At 41.6% G+C, this 12,595-nt stretch overlaps 1 long non-coding RNA gene across 3 annotated transcripts in view; it reads right to left on the bottom strand.

The window, feature by feature from the left end:
• LOC139039882 (uncharacterized) overlaps positions 1–12,595 on the bottom strand; it is a 100,443-nt gene that overhangs the window by 50,877 nt on the left and 36,971 nt on the right. For 2 of the 3 annotated variants that reach the window (XR_011493130.1, XR_011493129.1), the window contains exon 3: positions 4,640–4,737. The exons of the other annotated variant lie outside the window; for it this stretch is intronic. This is a non-coding gene — a long non-coding RNA (uncharacterized lncRNA). The remainder of the gene's footprint in view (positions 1–4,639; positions 4,738–12,595) is intronic. 3 annotated transcript variants of the gene reach the window in all.

The following is a 12,595-nucleotide window of genomic DNA, read 5'->3' on the forward strand; positions in this document are numbered from 1 at the left end:
GCATACTGGTCAATGTTTCCTTCTTGCTTCCTTTTCAAACCTGATCTTGCCTTCTCTTCTGGTAACCCAGTGTTCTGTGTGTCCCCTAGGGCCAGTTATCACCGCATTCCACAGTCTGCAAAACTTATCCAGGCACGCAGCCGTCTTTGAAATCAAAGTCACACCATGCTCAGACCTACTCTAAGCGCTGCAGGAGTTTCTGATCCAAACTTTTGATCTGCCATTTGTTCTCTATTCCCTTCTCTCCCGGGATGCTGGCCCAGATGGCGCTTTGGGTTGGTGCTCTGCCCTGTTCCTGTCAGAGAACAAGAGAAGTCTTAATTTCCAAATATGGAAGCAATGTTTCAGAACTGATGCTATTCCACTATGTAAGGTAATACAGTTCTCAAGATATTTCAAAGATTTGGATATGTTACCACAACTGATCATTCTTCAAGTTTGTGTATGTTGACTAAACTATAAATATTTTAGCAATGGGTTCACTCATGTTTTAAAGACACTATGCACTTATAAAAACACAAGGCTCATTATCCATAGAATATTTCATGTAGCTTAGGCAAGACACTTTTACAGATAGTAAGGGAATACAGATGGGATGTGTTTGCATTAGTATCTTCCTCAGAGAAGTGAGGAGGTGAAACTTTTTTAGGAAGTTACTTGGCAAAGAATCCAAATAGATTAGAAATTTTAATGATGAGAATCCAAAAGCAGAATAGAAGCCAATTCTCATTGAAGTTCCCCATGCGGTCTTATTCACATGGAGAGGGAGAGACAGGGGCGGGGGGGGGGGGGGGGTAAGCGAGAGGGGGAAGGAGAGGTGGAGAGGGGAGAGATGGAGAGGGAAAAAGAGACAGACAGACCCGAATAAGTCACATGTGAAATTTATTGAAGAGGATGCCCGATCTAAGAAAACATTTTAGTTTGGGGGTAGTGATTTAGAGGCCTAGTAGAAAAAACTTGTGAACTTACTGTAATAAATGACACAAAATGTGACTAACCATGTGTCAAATTAAAATTCAAAACCAAAACAGTTCGTATGATTACTTATTGTTAAGGACTATGCGAGGCATCAGAAGAGATACAAAGAATAGTCCCTTTCTTTAAAGAGTTAACTCCTCTGCTTCAAAGAATTCAGTAACTTCCTCTTCAGGGTTCAAAGGGCCCCATAATCCAGTAATACCAAATGACATTAGCATTCTGTCATTTCACTTTTCGATATCTTTGCACATGCTGTTCAACAGCCTGTCTACCCACCCAGTAAGTATTACTCATCCTTCAAAACCTGACTTGGTTATCTCCTCTTCTATAAGAGAATTTTTATGTGTTATGTGGCACCAGTTGGTGCCACAAATGAGCCTTCAGCGAGCCATGCCCTCTTTTGCCCACAATGATTCTCCATTTGAAATGCACCTTCTGGCTTATTCCAAAGTCCTGGTAGAGAGTGAATACCGGACGAGGGGGCATCAAGTGACACTGCAGTTTGAACTCTCATGAACTGGGTGTTTATCTGATCCACCAAATCACCAAACTGACTGACACAGCAGCATTCCATTATACGTTAGAAATGGTACAATACAGATCAGCCTCAGCATGTTTGGAAGGCACATCTCTCCCTCCATCCACCTATGGTGTCACTGGGAGTTCCCTGTGAGGAGTCGAGCGAGGAGGAAAATGCTTGGGCCTGGTAACAGATAAACCTGCACTGTTATTTCTTTCAGGCCATCCCTGAAAGACAGTAATTAATGGAAATCCTCCCCATGGGCAGAACTTGGGGAGGGACATCTGGTTGTCTGCTTCATGAGAAGGGAAAAATGGTTGAGGTCTAGATCTACAGTGACTCATGGGCAGGGGCTAACAGTGTTGGCTGGCTGGTCAGGGACTTGAAAGAAAACTGGAAAATTGGTGGCAAGGGTGAGTGGAGGAGAGATATGTGGACGGACTCTTAGAATGGACATGAAGTATGAAGATATTCACCAGACGGATCTCTTTGAAGGAGGCTCTCGATAATGAAGTGGACAAAATGACCTATTCAGTTTCTGTCAGACAGCCTCTTTGCTTAACCTCCTCAGTGTCTGCTCAATGGGCCCATCTTAAAAGGGGCCATGGTAGCAGGGATGAAGGTTACACGTGGGCTCGCCAAAATTTATCTAGCTACCTCAGCTGTTGAGCGCCCAATCTGCCAACACTAGAGGCCAACACCAAACCCCTGACATAACACAATTTCCCGATTGTCCAACAAGTCACCCAGAGGTAGATAAGTTACACTGGATTCTTCCATAAAGGAAGGGTTATAAATTCATCCTCACACATTAGACTCATTCTTGGTACAGATTTGTCCTCTCTGCCTGAAGTGCTTTTTCCAGCACCTCTATCCATGGACTTACAGAATGCTTTCATCATTGCCATTGGTGTCCCACACAAGTGCTTCATCCGGAGGAAATATTTTAAGGCGAAGGAAGAATAGCAGTGAGCTTGCGTACATGTCATTCATTGGTCTTACCATCCAAAAATAACTGGATTGGTAGAATGGTAAAATGGCCTGTTGAAACATCAGCTACTACACCAGCTGAGAGACCACACACTGCGAGGTTGGGGTGCTATCCTACAGGATGCAGCATATGTCTTAAACCAGTTTCTATCTCCTCTAGAGCTAGAATGCATCGGTCCAGGAACCAGGGGGAAGGGGAAGAAGTACTCCCTCAATATTCTATCTAGTGCATTTTTTCATCTTGTCCCCACAACTCAAAAAAATTTTGCGTCCTTTCAATGTGACTTTGAGCTTGGTGGGTTTAGATGTCTTAGGGCCTAAGGGAATCCTGATTCTACCAGGAAACACAGTCACTGTTCTGATGAATTCTGAGGTTGCCCTCTGGGCTTTTCGAAATTCTTATACCTCTGAGTCAACACACAGAGGAAGAAGGTTACTCTGCTGGCCAGGGTGATTGATCCCAATGACCAGGAAGAAAGTGGATTGCTGCTACATAACGGAGGCATGAAGAACTGTGTTTGAAACATACAGATTCACTAGGGCACCTCTTAGTCCTCTCTTGACCTATAGCCCTGGTCAATGGAAAACTGCAGCAACTCAATTAAAACAAACATCCAAGGATGCAGATCCCAAAGGAATGAAGGTTTAGGTCACCTCACTTAGGTAAAGCATTCTAACCAGGGGAGATCTTAACAGAGGAAACATGGAATGGCTGCTGAACAAAGGCAACTATGATTACCAGTTTAGTCTTGTGATGAGCTATAGAAGTAGAAAATGTAGCAGCTATATTTTATATTCATTGTTTATTTTTCCCATCCCTCCTCCACATCCTCATGACTTTATATGAAGACTGGTGATTGCTAACATTTTAGTTTTCCGCTGGGAGTATGACCAGATTGATGACATCCACATCAATGATTAACAGATGGGACTGTGTTCCCCAGGTTGTGAAACATTCACCTGAGTGAAGGACAAGAGTGGATATAGAGAGACAGGAGGAATAGACTATATCGGATGTCTTTTTTTGCCCCTCCAGATCTATTCCCCACTGTCGTCCACCCCATTCTCTGCTCCCAGAAGGCTGACCTCTAAGGACTCCATCAATGAACTTCCTTGCCTCCTGACCTCTGAGAAACATCAGGAGAAGATCCGAGGACAGAAGTAGAGGGAGGATGGGGCGTTTATTCCCTCCACCCATCTCTCTCACTGCAGAGTCCCCTAGTCCCTATCTGTATTCCTCCGTCTAAGATTTCAGCTCCAGCCAGGGACTCTGGCTCTCTCTCTCGGTTCCAGTAACTTCTTCCTCCCATCAACTCTTCTGAAGCTCTGCGTAACTGGCCCCTAGGACAGCCCCTGCACTATTCCTTGTGAGTTCCCTACACCCTAACCTGTGAACAGTCTCTTCATTAGATTCTCTTCAATTTATCCTACGGATATGTCATCTGTTTGCTGCTGTGACACTTGACTGACACAGCACCTTTCTCACCCACTAAAACAGGAGTTCCTTGAAGGCAGAGCCTGTGCCTTATTCATTGTCGTATTCTCCAGAGCTTAACAGTGCCTGGTTTATAAGAGGTGCTTGTTAAACATCTGTTGAGTGAACGACTGATAAAATACAAATGTCTGTCACACAGGACAGACTATACGTAGCATAATAGGCCACCATACACAACAAGGAAAGACGAGTGGGGCTGAGATACAGTCCACAGAGAGCTGGCACAAAGCTGCCTTAGCCTGACCCAGAGGAAGGCATAACTTTTCGTAATTAGTCTAGCCAGTGGGGCATCTTTTGGGAACATGCACAAAGAAACTGTGTTCTAGCAAGTGGTCTTGCATAAGAAAAAGATATGACCTAAGCACTTTGGGCAGTGGGAGAAAAGGTTTATGTCAGCTTAGGGACGGGAAAGACAGCCTTCAGCTGGGAGACGCTCATGATTACATTTATCCTGAGATAAATGCCGTGCTATTCAGTTATTTACTTATATAATCTTTACAATTTTTTAATGTACTGTAAGGATGAAACAGGGTATTTTTAGCCAAGCCTGTCTAACCTCAGACAAATCATAATGGGATTTTCTTCAACTCTGGTCCAATTAGTTGAGGGCTAACAGTAGTGAGAGATGCTTCCAGACATCTAACAGATGACTCAACTGTATAAGTGGTGGCAAATGAAGGTGACCACACCGTTCGTGTCCTCTGATTTGTCCATAGGTGTACAGACAAGGCTTTACACCAAGCTTGAGTTCTCTCTGTAAAAAAGAAAAAGAAAAAAAGCCCAAGACCAATAAATATTTTTTCACGTTGCTAAACCAGTATCTAAATGCTATGAGACAAATAATTAAATACATAAATAACCACGCTCTGCTTCAACCCATCTGATAACCTTAAATAATAGCGCAGATTTATAATGCCTGAGGCTCCACTGAATTGCTGTCAATAAAACAGATCCGGGATTAACTCCACTAAAATGCTTTTCTTTACCTGGGAAATCTAGACCCATTTCAATGACTTGTAGGAAATACTGAATCTGATTTTGCGGTGATAATTTAAACAAAATCTTTGTGACAAGAGGAAAATGCTCTGATATTAGCATTTGAGAGACTCAGGCACTTAGTAAAAATCATAGGGTTTGGGTTTAGTGGAAGGAGAATTAACGAGCCTTTGCATTCACAAAGAAGAGTTTATTTTAAGATTTCCATGGCAAAAGTGGATTACTCAGTCGAGAACTCACGCATATTAATGATTTTATCTGACCAGTCCTTTTGGCGAACAAATAAGGCAAGTTTTGTTACTCTGCTACGCTGGATTAATTTAAACCACACCTGTTTAGAAGGGTGTCTAGAGAATTTCTGCAAGTTCTGACCTGCCTCTCTTCATTTAGAGTTAACGAGACAGTGTTTCTAAATCATACTTATGTCTCAGGTTTGAGAACCCTAGGAAGGGGAACAAAGCAAGTTTGCCACCTTGTGGGTCATTTCCTGCAGTAAATGTCTCGTTTTCCCCTCTCTTTGTCCTTCTTTCCCTCTTTTATAATGGAAACAACATTGTTTTAAGTCAGGCTGACTTAGATTCAAATTCTAATATTCCCATTTTTTTTTAACTGTGCGGACTCTAAGATGCTCAGTTTCCCCATTTTGAAATTGGGCTAATAAGAGCTATTGTACAGAGTTGTTATCAGGTATATAAAAAACGCATACAAAGTATCTATTTTAGTAGTGGACATTTAATAAGTGGTAGCAGGAGTCATCATTATCCATGTTGTTATTATTACAATTACCCCATCAGGACTTCTAAGATATCAGTTTGATTTCAAGAACCTGCAGTGGGTAGGAAATAAATTATTCAAAATGAGTCACGAAGGCAGGGTGACTCATTAGTAAGTCAACTGTATTTTATTCAATGATGTGTGTCTAGCGGTGGTCTGATCGGCTCCTCTGAGCCTTTTTCCTATAAAAAACTTATCTATGATAAAACAGACAGAATTCTTTCCCAGCTGCAGTCAGAGAACCAGAACCAGTGCAGGTGAGAATTTAGGTGAGGTCTGCAAAACCTAAATCACTTCCAGAGCACTGCAGAAATGGGTTTTCATTTGTCAATGTTGGTCCAGGTTTTAGCATCCTCTGTCAGCAACTGACAGCTTTCACTATCACCTAAAATGTAAAATCTCCATAAAATGATTGTCATTTTCGTTGCTATAATTATCGCCATTCTTCGTTTAGACATCATCTATATCTCTTCTGTTGAAAAAATGAACAAAATGTCCAAGTCACTTGAAACAGCCATCCACACACATCTTGTATAAACAGAATGATAACCAAGATGGTTTAAGGGGCCTATCTAATAAAACTGTAAATCCCAAATTCCAGCCATATTATAACAACAGTGTTGAAACAAATTCACTTAAGGAGTTAGAAAACCTTTCACAATGTGATTAATGCATCACATTATCCAACATCTTCTATCTTTCTTCTTCTTCTTACCCTTTCTGAGACTGTATCAAACCATAAATAATTTCCCCCCTTCTTCCAAGATGCAAACGTCTTTTTTCTTTATTTGAACGATTTGATCTAAGAGAAGTGGCTTGGAAAAGCATTAGGAGTGTCAGGTTTTATAACAAACCATGTGGGTGGAGAATTTTGTTGTTTTTTCTTCTTCTTTTGGCTGACAGCAAACAAGTCTATCTGAAAACACACTAAGCTCCAGCAGGTGCCCAGAGCTAATTCGGTTTGGAACTATTTTTAAAAAGCACTAGCTAGGTTTTATAACAAGTCATACCAAATGCCTATATTCTTGTTCTATCTTCCTGCAATCCAGGAGCCAGTTTTCAAATAGGACCCTAAACATAAAGCCACAAGTTGGCCATGGACAAAGCAGATCTGAAATACCCAGCTTCTCAAGGCTTCTCGTAGATCTCTAGAAATAAAACAGAGGTTTCCACTTAGGTTTCCACTGAACACATTCCTTCAGGAGTTCGCTGCATTTCCTGTCAGTAGTTTTCATTAAAATCTCTGAGTTTTAGCTCTAGCCTGCAAGAATGATGTGAAATGCTTTCCAGCCGCCAGATTCGGCCAGATTTGTTGACCCAACCACCTGCTGATGGCATGTGTTTTGGCTTCAGGCTCTCTCACGATGGATACGGACTCTCCCTATGGAATCCCAGGGCAGTCCCGTCAACTGGCATTCTTCTCTTAATGCTCGCAGATTAAACACCCACTTAGGTGTGATGTTTGAAGAACCCTCAGCTTTGAATCTCTCCCATATGTGCATTTAGCCGCCTGGCCTTTCCTGTCTCAAATACAGAAGCCCCACTTGGATTAAGATACGAGCGTTGGATTTTTTGGTTTGTTTTTGTTTTATGTCTGTATATCCAACCACAGAAATCACTAATTTGCTGCCCAGAGTCAAAGTAAATATTTGTTCTACTACTGAGGCAGCAGATGTCATGCAAAGGGCAAGAGTATTGGAGTCAGCCTGACCTGGATGTGAATTCCAGTAAATCCACTTGGCAGTGTGTAATCTTGGGCAAATTACAGAACTTCTCTAAAAAAAAATGGAGATGATAATGCCTACCTCACAGAATTGTTTTGAAGATTAAATATTATTATATATGTAAAATGCCTAACATTGTCAGGGTCATCATAAATTCCAGTTTCCTTCCAACTGCCTTTCAGCAAAACCACCTAAATCTGCTTTGTGTTCCTAGTGCCACAGGGAGCAGTTCAGTCGATGACATATGAAATACACACTTCCACCTGACTCTCATGATGGCTCTGTAACACGATCGTGGCAGCTCTCATTGGCCTTTTGCAGACTGGGAAAGTGAAGTGCAAAAAAGCGAAGCAATTTTCCCAAAGACTTGCAGAAGGAAAGTAGAGAGCCCAGACCAGAACTTGGATCATCTAACCCTAAATCCAGTTCTTTTTCTCCAATTTTATCATTTGCCATTTGATTTTGTTCAACACACTGAATTGTTTAGTGAAAACCTACTCCAGGTAGACTCCATTCTTGGCAGACTTGGTAAACAGAATTGTGAGCACACAACAGGGAGATTCACAAGCTGTGAGAGCAGAGTCCACTCTGGCCCTGTGTCTGTCCCTGCTGGTGCAGCCAAGGATCATACTGGGGAAGGACATGGCTGCCTTCCGTGCCCATCAGCTTCAAAAGGCCAGGGTGTTAGGGCCAGAGAGAACCTCGAAGGGCAAGTGGTGGCCTAAAGCCAAGGTTAAGATGTGATGAGTTCAATGTTGACTTTTTCAGGTTGAAGAGACAATAGGACAGCCAGCTTGTTCTCCTGCCCACTCCGTCCTCCTTCAAAGGGTTAGCTCTGTAACACACAGTGATCTGAGCGGCCCTGGGAGGCATAGAGCAGAGCAACTATCTGTTTGGCAGTCAGACTTGTACCCCAGACTCCCGAAACTTAATTCCCATCTATGTGGTCTCAAAAAAAGCTGCTTTGTATCTCGGCATAAAATTTTTCTTTAATCATACTTGAAATTTTCTTTTTTCACTTGACCCCCAGAATCACATGGGACAGTAGACAAAATGGATTTTTTTTTTTTTTTAAGGAGTCTGAGGTTCAGACCTGTTAGCTGGTAAGAGGTGGCACCAGAAGTGAAACCCAGGCCGTCTAATTCCTCATCCTGAACTCTTTCAACCACCTCACCGCCTCCTATCGTAGCCATGGGAACCCAGTCACTTTCCCTCATGGTCTCCTACTGTGAGGCACAAAGGGAGTTGTGTAAACATTTGCTGAATGGACGGTGCAACACAGGGATAATGAGGAGCGATGTGTTCCAGTTCTCTACTCATTCTGCCTCTCTCGTATTGTGAATGAAACTCCCAGCAAATTCAGCTGAAATAATCGACTCATTTTTGTCCTGTCACGCCAGTTTGTCATGTTGCCCACAAGCCAAAGCAGTAACCGACCCTGGTCAAAGCACCACCCAGAACACTCCTGAGGAAGAAGCTTCTCCTTCAGGAAAGGTTGCATGAAACAATCTCAAAGAAGAAGCCAGAAAGTTAATGTACCCCACCCCATCCTTGCTTGGCAGGTACTTCCTGTTTATCTCTGCGGCTGACCTATGAAAATCTGTAAATATGATTTTAGAGCATGAATATAATGAAATCATTTGGTCAACTCAGTTAGAAGTCAGACGACTCATGCCTGAAAAGTTGGAACATGAAAGCACTAAAGGAGGCAAAATTATGGAAAACCTGAGAGAGCAAGAGAGAGAAAGATGTAGAGATGGAAAAAAAATTGACTCGAACTCAAGGAATGAGTTCAATGGTGACAAATATTGATATGGCACGTTTTGGTTAATGTGTTTGTCCAAACACAGTCAACAAAAACCCCTCAGATCAAAGAGAATTCTCCTTCCTTAAGATTCCTTTGACTAGTTCACATTATTACTGCTGTTTATAACAGACTAATTAAATCAGGTAGACGAGGCCCAACTTTCTCAAAATATTCTTGAGTACTTAGAAGATCAGTAACAGGCTGGTTCTCCCCAGTTGGATTGCTGGTCACTCAAGCACTTGTTTATAATCTTTCTTATTTCAATGTGTCAAGATAGCCTTTCAAAATCAGACCTTCCTGTTATCTGATCGCATTTCTGTTCCAGATTTTAATCTAAATTCAGGAACACCAAAGGGCAAAACCTTTGATCGTGAAGTTAAAGACATCTACAAAATGTGCGGGGGAGAAGTGTGTGGAATGTTTGGAGGCTTGGTGTGAGTTCTAGGAAATGCCCCTCGTCTTTTTGGTCTTAACTGAAGGAGATATTAATCTTTGTGTTCATCCCCATGAAGTGCTAAGTATGGTGGATCTTGCTATTTGACATTCTTCTCCTAACCCTCAAGTCAACACATTATGCATCTGTGGAAATAGAAAAGTCTCGTGTGTCCAAGACATACGGGATGCAATAGAGAAGTCTAAAGCAAACTAGAAAATTGTTAAGGAACATTAAGAGAAAAATCAACATACACGCTTCTTTCTTTTCTTTGTGTCTTTTTGGGGGGGGGGCGGTACGGGGCAGTGGTGGCAGGAATCTGTGCTTAAGAGAAGTCTTAAAACAATGCTTCTCAACCAATGTTACCACCTCCAGGGGACATTTTGGACATTCGTGGGGTTTATTGTCTCCATGATTAGAGGATGCTAAAGACTTTTAGTGGGTGCAGCCTAGAGGTGACAGATGTCCTGAAATGAGTGGGCTGGTGCCACAGTACAAAGAACCATTCCACATCCTATATGATTTGTCAAGCATCTTGCTCAGCATCCATGGAGGTCAAAAACCTATTTATAAATGTCTAAATTGTACGTATATGTCTTAGATTTAACCTTAAATAACTTTTGCACTATTTTAATGTACATGGGGGGACTGCCACTATGGAGTAAATTGAGGGAACATTTTGCACTATTTTGTTCCAAACTTTACCAAGAGTTGTTTACTGTTTTCAAAATCACATTACTAACATAATGCCACTGATTGAATCCAAGCCATCAGCAAGCCACCTCTGCATGTGTGGCTGTCTCTATCACCACGATTTCTCACATCTGACTCCCTCAATGTGTTCTCTCATGCAGAGGTGCTAAAGTATTTACATACTGAAGTACAAACTATTTGTACTAGAAATTACCTTTCATTTCTTCTGTTTATTACAGTTAAAGATACGTGTAGACAGGTTATATCACCTATAAAATACATTGTAGAATAGTAAAGGGAGCGTCACAGATCATTTTTTTTAATAAAAAGTTTTAATTTTCTATCTCCATTATTTCTTCTCCAGTTATTACTTGGCGATGATGGAGTTAGGAAATCATCAGTGGATGCCAACATTAGTGGGTGAAAATTTAATGAGAAACAAGATGTTTACACAGTCATAAAGCATCTTCTCACAAATGGTTTACTAAGTACAAAGAGAAAAGTAGTACTTTTTAGTGGAGAAGCCTGGCAACCACCTTAATCAAGTGATCAAGGTTTAGAAAAATATTATACATAATATTTATATGTGTGCGTATGTGTGTGCATGGGGGAAAGTGAAATAAATACGGAATGAAAGGTTGAAAGAGCTGAAACAACAATTTTTAAATCATTATGTGACTTTCATGTGTAAGTCTTTTGGGGTCTCATGTTATATAAATAATTACTGTTGATTTTCCACCTCAGGTTAGACAGACTCATGGAAATATATAAGACAGTAACAATGGGAAAAGGTGATATTGTGAAAGAATAAGGAACAGCATAAATTGAATAGAAGTCACCATTTTTTAAAACAAATGTGTGTGTGGACATATTAACATGTAGATTTGCAAAACTCACATGAATTTAGTGAGAGATTTGAACATAAGAGAATCTGATAGAATTTTTATGCCAAACAAAACCAAAATGAAACATGCCACTCTAATCCTATTCAATATAACATTATGGATTCGCCCAGCATCTTGCAGACGTTCCAAACTGCATCCACAGTGTTTTCTGAGAAGCCAAGCAAGACAGCATGCTCTGTCCCCGTAAACATGTGCTCCCAAGTCCAAAACGCTAAGTAAATGATTAACCCACCAGAGAACTTTTAGAAAGACAGACTATCAACTTCAAAGATTTCAGAATCTTTCCTGAGACCCCTGAATTTGCCCACATTCTTACAAGATGGACACAAAGAGTGGGATTCTCTTTCCAAAACCACAGGAACCCATAGACAGCCCACAGCTTTCTATCCTAGCCAGGGGTGCAGGATCCCAGCGCAGCCGAGCGAGCAGGAAAGCGTTTTCTCCTTCGCAAGCAGTTGTCTTTTTCCTGGCAAACAAGCCAGCTGCCAGAAACCTTACCCAGACGGGGAGGGAAAGAGAGGAGAGGAAGCAGAAGAGGGAGGGGAATAAGGAAGAAAATAGAATCATTAGAATAAGTGAAAGATAGTGTCAAAGTGCTCATAATTTGAAACAATTTCAGAAAAGTGACACAGTTTTCAAAGCATTTAAAGCCTCTCAAAGCTCTGGAAAGGCACTAACGCCTCATGCATGGAGGTGTTTTCCCACAGCATTGAGGTCTCGCTCCCAAGGGTAGAAAAACAGGAGAGAGATCTCCCACTCAGAAGTCACAAGAGTCTGCACGCTTGTGTGAGCGCCATTGCTGGTTGAGTGTAATTTCTTTGTACCAAACAGAAACTGCTCTCACAAGTTACCACCAACCCTGGGGACTTCTTGCCAGCAGGCTCCCCAGGGCTTCTGTCATGTTGTGCTTTTGTTACACCTGTTTCTATTTGTCTGTCACACATTCCTCTCCCTTCCACCTGAACAACGAATGTACCTTTCCCAGTTTCTTTAATGGACCCTTATTTTATCTTGCAACTATCAGGAAAAAACAAAGTCACTTGGGGTCATCTCCTCAAGGTTGAGACGCCTGAGCCACCCACCTGCTCCTGCTCGTCAGAAGTATGTTTGCCAAGTGCTGAGTTGCCTGAAAAGTCCCCTTAAGTCATTTAAAGACGCAGCTCTTCATCTATCTAGCAAAGCATAAGCTTAATTTGAGTCACATGCCTTGCCACCATCACAGGCCCTCGCCACAAAATGTTTTCTTTACTAGAAAATAAAATAAGCTCCCATCTGAAAGT

Source organism: Equus asinus, chromosome 12, assembly GCF_041296235.1.
Source record: "Equus asinus isolate D_3611 breed Donkey chromosome 12, EquAss-T2T_v2, whole genome shotgun sequence".
NCBI lineage: Eukaryota > Metazoa > Chordata > Mammalia > Perissodactyla > Equidae > Equus > Equus asinus.